An 11,597-nucleotide genomic window follows, 5' to 3' on the forward strand; every position below is an offset into this window, starting at 1 on the left:
TCCTTCCTTCCTTCCTTCCTTCCTTCCTTCCTTCCTTCCTTCCTTCCCCCACCCCCAGTTTTTTTCCTTCTGCCATTGCAAGGGGCAGCACCTGTGGACAACTTGGACCCCAGCTGCAATCCTCTACACTGCCTCTAACTACGGTCATTTTAGGGCTGAAAGGTTGAAAAATGGTTGAGACGGCTTCTGGGGAAAAGAAACTATCTCAACTTTTCCTAGAAAAATGTTTTCTGATAAATTTTTAGCTCTTGTCTAGCTCCCTCCACCTCCAAGATTTTGATGATAAACTTCCTATGGCAGGGACCTGCCTTCATTTTCATTATCCGTGTTGTTGGCACAGAAAGAGAGAGAGAGAATGAATTGATAGAAATAAGATAGGTTGATACATTGATAGATTGATAAAGGATAGATAAAATATGGATGGATGGATGGATGGATGGAGGATAGCTTGATAGATGATGGATGGTAAACCGGTAATATCAACCTAAATGAGTCTGCAGAAAGTTTTTGCAACGCTGTCCATGTTCTACTATCTTGTCCTACCATGAGGGAGAATCTTTCAAAGAGTGCAATAACTCCCTGGAAGGAATAAGATTCAGTACCGGAAAGTCTTCCCAGCCCTTCTCCTCGAACACCCTGTGAAAATCCCGCGCACCTCCGAAGCTTTGTCTGAATCCACCTTGATCTTGGCAAATCCCCCCAGTTTGGTGGGACCTCTCCGTGACTCCAGAAGAGGTGCTGAACCACCGCCATGTAAACACTTAAGTGCAAAGAATGATTCATGCCTCCTCTCCTCCCGCACAAGCCAGCAAGAACAGTGTTCTTCTATTTGCTTGCCTCCTGGGCTCCACACAGTGGTTGCTTCTTTCCCATTTCTATTTACTTTTGCAAGTGAGTACGTTCTGGCACATCTTATCCACATTGAGCCAACTGGCTTGTCAGAGATTATTTAATAAATGTGGACTGCGAGCTCATGGACTTCAGATTTCAAAGGGTTAGCAGCTTTGTGCATTTTGATTTAGTTTAAAGACATCTTCATTTTCCAAGGGCCATTTCTAGATTCTTGTCTTCTGATTTCACCCACAAGAGGGCACCATTGACCAATTACAATTAGGTCTGGCAATTAGGAAAGAGTCACTGCTAACTTTATTTATTTATTTAGGAATCACTTACATTAGAAAAAAAGTTTCTACACATTGTACAATGATAACTAAATACTGTTTATTAGTGTTGCCATTCAGATGACAACTTCCTGCCTGGCTTATCTGTGTATAAATATATACCTCTTTTTTTCTAGCATAGAAACATAGAAACAGAGAGAGTCAGCAGGGGTCTCCCAGGCCATCTAGTCTGACCTCCGGCAGCAGCTGGCTCTGCTCACGACATGCCCACCATGTGCATGTCCAGCCTATCCTTGGACACCCGCACCGATGGGGCCTCAACAACCTCTCGTGGATGCCCATTCCACACCATCGGGGTCCTGACTGTCAGGAAGTGCTTCCTGGCATCTAAAAGTAACCTTGGCTCCTCGAGCTTTGCTCCGTTGGAGCATGTCCTGCCTTCCTCTGCAGGGAGAACAGGTTTCTACCCATCTCCATGTGACACCCCCTCACATACCTGTATGTCACCAACAGATCCCCTCTGAGTCTCCTCTTCTCCAGGCTGGAGAGACCCAGTTCCTTCAGTCTCGCCTCATATGGCATCCCCTGCAAACCGGTCATCAACCTTGTGGCCCTGCACTGCACTGACTCCAACCTGGCTATAGCCTTTCTGTAACGAGGGGCCCAAAACTGAGCACAATACTCCAGTTGTGGGCGCACCAGAGTCGTATAGAGTGGTAGTAATACCTCTCTTGATCTAGAAGCCACACTTCTGGCTATGCAACCAGGGGTGGCATTCGCCCTCTTGGCCACCACATCACACTGCTGCCTCATGTTTAGCCTGCAGTCAACCAGCACCCCGAGGTCCCTTTCACAAGTGCTGCTCTCCAGCCACTTGTCCCCTGACCTGTACTTATGACACCCATTCCTATGCCCCAAGTGCAAGACCTTGCACTTATCCACATTGACCGCCATCCTGTTGTCTCCTGCCCACTTCCATAGTCTGTCCAGACCCTTTTGGATCTGGAGTACCTGCTCCTCAGTTGTGACTACTCCAGTTTTAGTGTTGTCTGCAAATTTGATCGGCAGACTGTTCACCCCTTCTTCCATGTCGTAAATGAAAAGATTAAACAGGATCGGCCCCAGGACAGAGCCCTGGGGCACCCCGCTTGTCACTGGCCGCCATCCTGATGATTCCCCACTAATGGTTACCTTCTGCTTTCGGTCAGTCAACCCTGCCCTAATCCACAGGACAGTGCTTTGGTGTATCCCAAAACTCCTCAGTTTCTCCACCAGGATATCATGGGGCACTTTATCAAAGGTCTTGCTGAAATCCAGGTATACCACATCCACTGCATCCCCTCCATCTAGCCATCGCGAAACCTTGTCATAGAATTCCACAAGGTTTGTCTGGCAGGACCTGTTTTTGCGGAAGCCATGTTGTATGGCTGTCAGCCTCCCTTCCCTATCTAGCATCACTAGATCTCTCTCTATTATGAGCCTTTCCATTGTTTTTCCTACAATGGACGTAAGGCTAACCGGTCTATAATTCCCCATGTCCTTTCTTCTACCCTTTTTGAAAATTGGGACCACTGACGCCACCCTCCAGTCCTCTGGAACTTCACCCGTTCTCCACGAGGTCTCAAAAATGGAGGCCAGTGGGCGTGAGAGAACCCCTGCCAACTCTCTAAAGCAGTGGCTTTAGAGCCCTCAATTAAATACTCCTTTTAGGAAGACACGTAAGGAACAATATTGCTTTCACACTCCCAGAAGCCAAGGTGAGAAATCAAAACAAACATTTCTTGCAATAACTTTCTAGTGCAATACAAGAGATAATTAGACATTCCACTCATATGGGCTGGGCAGTTCAATAAACACCCTTTGAATAGAGTTTCCAGTAACCAAGAACATCTATTAAGGGGAATCATCTAGTACAGTTTCTCGGAGACAGCGGAGTTCAGGGTGACTTATAAAAGGTTTTGCATGATCAAGGAGAGTTGTTAGCTATATAATCCATTGCCATCCAATGCCAGTTGGTCCAATCGATTTAGGAACTACTTTATGGGAACCCAAAGGCCTGCTTACATCCAGAAGGATGCTGGATCTGTTCCCCACACCCCTAACAGACAACAGATCTGAAGACCGCATTGAAAAATGTTCTAAAAATTCTCCAAGCTCTGACGTAGGCTGAACAAACAGGCTGAGGCTGGTTGGCATTGGGGGGTACTGAAGACTTTGCCCAGTGTGTGGAAGGCCACGATTCTTTAGCTCGTGGCCTGGAAAGAGCCCTAAAGCAAGAGTCCCTGGCCCCCACCAACCCTGCCAATTCTCCCAACCAGCCATGTTCACCAGACACTGCAAATCAAAGGCTAACAGGATCCATACAACCCTGACAAATACAAGGTGACGAAGGGAAGGGAAGGGAAGGGAAGGGAAGGGAAGGGAAGGGAAGGGAAGTCTGAATAAGCAGGAGAGAGATGCAACCATGAAAATGCTAACCTGTTTTTCTTCTGCAAGATCCCTCAATGGAGAAACCCAGCTTAAATTGAAAAAGTCTCTCTGGATGATTCATAAATTAGGAGAGATGAACACAACAATGAGGAGAGAGAAATGACCGGGATCCCCAGCCAAGGATGGGGATGGAGCTATCTTTGGAAGCGCACCTTCAGTTCAGAGTACCCTCCTCTCCTGAAAACCCCTGGGCTAATCCTTTCCTGATTAAGGATCAGAGGGGGAAAGAGCTGAACAAAACTTGATGTTGAGACATACTCACAGCGCTTATCAACCCAGCTTCTCTGCATTAAGAATGTCAGAGACACTGCACGCCTATTGTAATTCGGAGGAAAAGGAAGTTGGTGTTATGGGAACCAGAAGTCCTGAGCTGCCTGAGTAGCCGAAAAACTTTATTAGTATTTGGGGAAAGAAGAAGAAAAAACCAAACCCAAGAACAAGCAAACTCCAGGCAACCACACCCCAGCTCCCTCTTCTTTTCAAGGTCTGGAATTAGAATAATTAGAATAATTCCGTTGCACTAAAACCCTGCAAAGCAGCATCAGCAACAATAAATCTACTGTCTGGTACAGAACATGTGATTCATTTGCTTCTCTCCCTTTCTGCTTCTTCACTACCGTCCTTCTAAAAAGATGATTTTACGGATGCCTCTCCAGGAAGCTTACCTGGGAATGATTTCTCTTAAATCCAGGGAGACTCATTTTCAAACAAACGTACAGTGGAAGTAATTTGTGGATTAAAAGCCCATCTATTTGATGCTTCTGAAAGCTAGGTAGGCATTTGCCCAGTGCACAGACTTGGTGCATGAGATGCTTAAGGACCTCTCTGTCGTTTCACAGATGAATGTCACCTCAGTGAGACTTCTGACAATTTGGAAGAGGTGTCAATAATTTTTTTCAGTATTTCTCTTTCTTTTTTTCTTACCAAAAGGCTTGGGAAAAGATAAGTATGTATGCACGAGGTTCTATTTGCATTTAAAACTATAGCTAGTGATTGGGTTAATTTACTGGGGCCTAGAAGGAGAGAGATGAAATGATTATTTCATGATGAAATGTGAAATTATTTTGTGATTAAATATGATATTATTCCTTTTTTTCTTGTTATACATATAACAGCAATGTTTTGGAAGTCTACTGCATGTCTCAGCCCCAATATCTGAAGGAAACAGAGGCTTAATTCACATGTATGGGATTCTGAAAAACCAGATGTATAATTCTAAAATTACTATAGGATATCCCAAGCATTGGTCAAATCTGATTGAAATTTCAATCTCCTAAACCTCAGAAATGAATTATTTCAGCTAGCATGACTGAAAGAATTGAAAACTAGAAATCTAAAGCTTTCTCTGGGGAATATCCAGAAAAAACAACAGGATATATATAAATACCAGTTCATCACAGAAATGTCTAAAAACAGGTCTACATAAAGTGAAAAGGTGAGGCTTAACCTTTAGTCATGGAGTAACAGCTATCCATGAGCATGAAAAATAGCTCTCAGATGCAGCTAACCTGAAGAAAATAAGGAGAGGGATCTAAATAAAAGCACATAGTAATATGTTACTGACCTGTCTTGCTTATTTGGCTAAAGATTACAGGTTTCAAAAAAATATCCACTAACAACAGCGTATGTGGTACTGGTTAGGGATGGGGGGGGGGAGAATGCATTTGATTTATATTTTAATGAAAATTTGCTTTATGTTGCACTTTTGAACTGATAGGCAAACCAAAACACACTTACCCTTCCAAATTTTCTAATGTTCACCCATCAAAAGAATTGTATAAAATGCAGGGGAAATGCATAATAAAATGTGCATATTTGTGAAAATAATGCACATTTTGAATTCCTAGTATATTAGCAAAATCACTTGCAAAATTATTACTTGCAAATTACTTACAGAAACATTCAGACCCCTCCACCCCCATTTGATTTTTCCATATTTATTGAGTGACACCCTGGAATGGAAACTGATTTAAATGGTAACGTTACCACTTGAAGTACACAAGACAGTTGTCAGTGTGAAGGTGCAACATATTTTTTTAGCTGACACAAAAGCGAAGCAAACACCACCTGACTGGCCTTTACCGGTTGCAAAAGTGAGCAGAAACAGAACTTTGGTGCAGGGCAGAGCATCGAGAATTCTGCGGTTTTCATGATCCTCCTTGTGCATCTGGATTCCGCAATTCATCTATTCTTCCCGGCAGAACTGCTTCAGCTCCGTCAGGCTGGATGGAGACTGCTGAGGAACAGCATCTTTCACGTCTTTCCGCTGAGTCTCAAGCAGATTTTGGCCAGGGCTTCTGCTGGGCCATTCCGAGACATCCACATTCTTGGCTTTAAACCACTCCAGTGTAACTTAGGCTGTGTTCGGGCCCACGGTCTGAAAGGGGGCCACAACCCCAGTCCGCTGCAGGCTGAAACAGCTTTGTCTTTAGGATCGCCCTGTCTTTGGCTCCATCCACCAGTTTCTCAGTCATTCGTGAAGCAAATCACCTTTGCTCCACTGCTTGGCAATAAGCACTGATCCCCTTTGCCCGTTGCTTACTATTTTGCAGCAAGGCCGAAAAGTTCAGTTTTGGTCTCACTGGATCAGATAAACTTTTTCTTCTCTCTGTTGGGAGCTGGGGTTTGTCCTTCGCACATTCAAAAGCCACAGACTTTTTCCTTGCAAAGTGTTCTTTCTTGACCCAAAAGCACAAAACACCCAGAATGCATCTCTGAGTAGGCACAGAGCAGATGGTTGAACCCAGTTGAGTGCTCACCTCCAGGAACTCTCCCCTTAGGAGCCTGTCTGGGCCCCACACCTTTAGGAGGAGCTTTCTGGAAGCGAGCACACCTCCTTTCTGCACACTGATCCTCTAATTAGGCCGCCGTCCTCTGCTGGTGATGCATCATGGGGTCAAGAGCCGTGCCCCCCTCACCTGAGTCCGAGAAACTCCCCTGCTCCATCCCCTCCTGCCAACTGTACATCTTGGTTGTCCACCTGGGGAGCCTGGCCTTGAGAGAAGCTCCTCTGCTTCTCTCATCCCAGTGTCCCAGCTTGGCCCACATTCCCAGGCTCCCCTCAGTTTTGCGTTGCATCCTTATTCTGCTTCCTCTGAAGCCCAGACAGCAGTTCTGGAGAACGTGCTCCTGAAGCAGCCCTTCTTCTCACTCCCAAGCATCCTGTATCTCCCATATGCCTTTCTGCAAGCTATAAATAGTTTTGATGTGACTTTGCTTCAGGGAGGTCCTTCTCCTCACCACTCTTCCGGCAAGTCCAGCTTCCTGCAGCATTTGGCTGTTAGTTGTCTCACAGGCATTTTCCTGCATCTCTGGTGCAGATGTTCAGAGCTCCTTCAGAGCTACTCCTGGCCTCCTGGCTGCTCCCCCTTTACCTGGACACAGAGATTTTCATAGAATCCTAGAATAGAGGAGTTGGAAGGGGCCATGAAGGCCATTGAGTCCACCCCCTGCTGCGGCAGGACACCGGGGCACCCCATCCCACTCAGAGAGCTGTCTAGGTTCTTTCTGAATGTTTCTAGTGAGGGAGAGCCCCCCACCTCTCCAGGCAGCTGGTTCCACTGTCCTATTGCCTTCTCTAAACAGATTTAAGGCTGAGCCATGTTCTTTCCATTTTGCTATTATTATTTTTAATTACACTTATATGCTACACCCCCTTAACCAAAAGGCTCTCTGGACAGCTTAAAATTATGTGCCAACAAAACATCAGACTCAAACAATTCAGTTCAAACAGTAAGATAATAAAACAACAAAACTCTAAAACAGTACAAGTAAAACTAACCATGAAATTAAGCAATCAGTTGGTAATGGAACCATCGAAAACAATGATTGAAAACCATTGAAAACATTGAAAACAATGGTTCTATAAATAAATATCGTCTGGCAACTAAAAACTCTCAACCAGGCAGCAGTGAACAATAAATCATTATAAAACTAAGTTACCTATCAAAATAGTTACAAAATAAAAATATTTTCAGTTGATGTCAAAAAGGAAAAAATGAGGATGCTGGTGAATTTCTTTCGGGAGTAAATTCCAAAGGGGTGGTGTTAACACAGGGAAGACCTTCTCCTGGCCTTCTCCCCGCTCACTTTGTTGGGGTTGGAACTCAGAGAAGTGCCTCTCATGACGACTTTGGTGACCAGGTGTTCTCTCAGATATTTATGGATTTAATGGTGCTGCAGGGGTAGTTTATAGTTTAGGATTTTTTTAAATAACCCAACTTGATTGGTGCTTCTGCACAACTTTGCCCCTGAGTCATTTTAACAGCTTCTCGGGCTTCATGATGCTCTTTGTTTAGACATGCCGTCCAGCCAACGATGGGGCCTTTCAGAAGCAGGCGCATTGAATCTGAGTTCATGTGGCATTGGAATTCCCCCCTATGGAGTCCATGCATCTCCATAATTCCATATGTGACTTCTGGAGGCAGTGGCTCGTCCCAGAACTTACCTAGATATGCCACTACAAAGAGGGTAAATATCTTGCAACCAACCAGAGTTTGGTTTTGCTTACTTATCTTCTGTAGCACAATAAAAATATTTTGCACTATCACAGTTGAGTATCTTTTGTATGTCAAGTGCTAAAATTCTAGTTAAACTCATTTCAATTCAAGTCGTCACTCAATAAAATGTGGGAGAATCCAAGTGGGCATCTGAAAACCTCTGTAAGGTATTGCAAGCCAATTTGCATATAACATACATGTGATACAAACACACAGGCAGTTTCCTGAATTTTTGATGGAACAAGCTAATTGGAAGATTACAAAAATTCTCAACAACTGGATTTTAGATGGGGAGAATGAGAAAGTGGGAGAAATCAGAACGAGTTGTCCACCCCTGATAGTGCATAGAAACAGAGGAACATAGAACCAGAGTGAGTCAGAAGGGGCCTCCGGGGCCATCTAGTCTGACCCCTGGCTCCAGCTGGCTCTGCTCACGACATGCCTACCATGTACATGTCCAGCCTGTCCTTGAACACCCGCACCGATGGGGCCTCAACCACCTCCTGGGGAAGCCCATTCCACACCCTGGGGGTCCCAACTGTCAGGAAGTGCTTCCTGGCATCCAAATTGAACCTTGGCTCCCTGAGCTTGGCTCCATTTTCTGCCTTCCTCTGCAGGGGAGAACAGGTCTCTACCCATCTCCATGCAAACCTGACAGGATGGGTGCATGCACAAGAACTGCTTCGGAAGACAGAAAAAGGCTTTCTTGCATCAATGCAAATGTTTCCAAGGCAGCTCAGGAGAATGAGGAGGCAGAAGGCACCCTGGAGACCTTGGTTCGCACATAAGGCATTTCGAAAGGCAAACCCGGGTCCACACCCTTGGGGCCCTAGAGCGCATCATTCTGAACTTTCCTTTTCAGCTTTTGAAAGATGCATGGCACAGCCTGTTGGATAGGGAAGTATGACAATCCAGAAATTCTAAAAGGAGTTATTGGAAATGTAACCCAATACCTTGCTTATGGTGAAATGTTATTATCGGGGGTAGTTATAATTTCCAATATTATAAATATGCAATATTTGTTTGTTTATTTAAAACTTTTCTATATCATCCCATACTTAAAAGTCTCGGGACAGTTTACAGCAATTAGTAAAAAAAAAAAAATAAGAATAACAAAAACAATTGCCCAGCATCCATTAAAATATAAACCCACCACTAAAACAAATTAACGAGTGAAATATTGGGTGAATAAAAAGGTTTTTGTCCATTGCCTAAAGGATAGAAGTGTTGGTGCCCGGTGAACCTCTCTGGGGAGCGTGTTCCACAATCGGGGTGCCACCACAGAGAAGGCCCTCCTCTAGGTCGTCACCCTCATGATCTCTTTCAAGGACGGCTCCTGGAGGAGGGCCTCTGACTCGGATTTCAAGGGGCGGGAGGGCACATGGGGAGAAGGCGCTCCTTCAGGTATCCCAGACCCAATCCGTTTAGGGCTTCATAGGTCATCACCAGCACCTGGATCGGGCCTGGACCTCAATCGGTAGCCAGTGGAGACAACAAAGGACTGGTGATATAATTTCTATGACATAAATTAGTAATATTTAAGATCAACAGTGTTGGGTTCCGACTAGTGTTGAAACTTGTACACATTTACCTGGGGCTAGGTCTGTAATAACGCTTACTAGACATGTCTGGGATTGCGGTATAAGCCTGCAATCATATACCTGCTTACTTGTGAGCAAGAACCCTGCATGGGACTTATGCATAAATGAACATGTTCACGCGTTGTAAGTAAATTTAACTTCAGTGATGTTCAATCTTTACTAATTTGCATCATTACTAATTTGGATTCCGTGCACTGTCTGCTTCATTGAAATATTTGTAATTGCAATTGATCAGAACATGTTCTTTGTAGGGAAGTATCAGTATTTGGTTTCCATTCACAAATCTTTCATAATGCCCTATTTCCAATTCAAGATATGGGTACGAATGGAGTGCGTATAATTTGAACATGTTCATAAACTTAAATGTTGAATAAATGTAATGCACACTCGCCTTTGCTTTCACAGAATGTGCAATTGAGCATAAATTTTCCCCCCAAAGCACAACTTTCTCCAATTGTACAAATTTTGCAACTCCAACCCACCAACCCACCAACCAACCCACCAAGAAAACGGGTTGCAAATGAGAATGGAAGAAGCTGAATCAAGCTCTAGATTAAAGTTTGGAAAATTTAGCAGGTTCAGACACTCTTGTTTCTCCTATCTATAGTTCTTGGAAATATTTTGAAATTAATGCCTGAAAGTAACAATAGCCTGTAACACCCAATCACCATATATACGTATACATTCTTGTGTTGAGATGCATGTGTATAATGCATCTCTGATCAATGTAACTGAAAATCTATTCCTAAAAGAAGTTTCCCTCTTAATGTCATGTAGCTAGGAAATAGTTTTGAGAATAAGAACTGGTCTTGGGGTTTTGTTGATGGATGGAGAACCTACAACCCTTCAGACATGGTCGAATTCTGCCACCCATCTGTCCTAGCTGGCACGGCCAACGGTCAGTAACTGGGCTTGGATTTTAACACCGTCTATTTTTCCGATATGTTAAGTGATACCTTCTGATTTCCAGGAAATGCTACACACACGGAATTCTGCCAGTCCCATTTAAGAACTGGGATTTCCTAGTGGAATTAAACCGGAGTGGAACTGAACCAGCACTAGAACAAAAACAGAAGGAAACCACTGTGTTTCTTTCCCCTGATTCTGAACGAAATTGCTCCGAAGCCTGACGGATGCTGTTGATTTTTTCCTGGCCCTAGGGCCCTCTGTGTGGGTGCCCCCACCTTGCTAAGGCCCATCTTTAGAGAGCAGCTTGGTTGAATCTTTTTCAGCACAAGGGCTGGGTCTGATTTCAGAGACTTTCTGTGTGCTGGACTCTAGTGGTGAAGGGGCTGAGGGCAAAAGAGAGGCCAGGGCAAAAGCACTGGGGACTTAATGATGAAATATACCCCCTCCCCATTTTCGCTTCAAGGTCTTACTTGCAGCAACTAAGCCATGGAAGATGCATTGCAACCTTTCTCAATGGGAGGAGGTGCCCCTAGGTGGAGAAAACAACAATGGCAGAGGGGGGAAAGGGACTGGAGCTAGGGAACGGGAGTATAGCCATTCGGGAGCCTCTGAGGGATGGATGAGGCCCAGGTGGGCCACAGGTCTAAGGTTTTGTCACGGTGAGTCAGATGGCCCAGCCCAACCTCGCATTTTACAAAAGATAGCGGCTTATGAAGGGTTTTCTCAGCCCTGAAATCCAGGTTCCTTTCAGCCAGAGAGCAAACCTGAGACCTTTTGCATGGAAAGTGTATATTCTTCCCCCAAGCTGCGGTTTCTCCCTCCTATGGTGATCGTTTGTCTATTTATTTATTGTCTTTTCATACCACTCAACACCTGAAGCTCTCTGGGCCATTCACAATAATTAAGCGCTTACATCCATATTTGCCCAGCCGCCCCCTGAGATCGGCGGGAGAGGCCCTTCTCCGGGAGCCCTCCGT

The 11,597-nt window shown here is 44.7% G+C and overlaps 1 protein-coding gene across 3 annotated transcripts in view; it reads left to right on the top strand.

The window, feature by feature from the left end:
• Positions 1-11,597, top strand: part of PRDM16 (PR/SET domain 16) — a 473,609-nt gene that overhangs the window by 406,031 nt on the left and 55,981 nt on the right. The window lies entirely within an intron of this gene.

The sequence above is a fragment of the Varanus komodoensis genome, unplaced genomic scaffold, assembly GCF_004798865.1.
Source record: "Varanus komodoensis strain SLA01 unplaced genomic scaffold, ASM479886v1 scaffold48, whole genome shotgun sequence".
In the NCBI taxonomy this organism is placed as follows: Eukaryota; Metazoa; Chordata; class Lepidosauria; order Squamata; family Varanidae; genus Varanus; species Varanus komodoensis.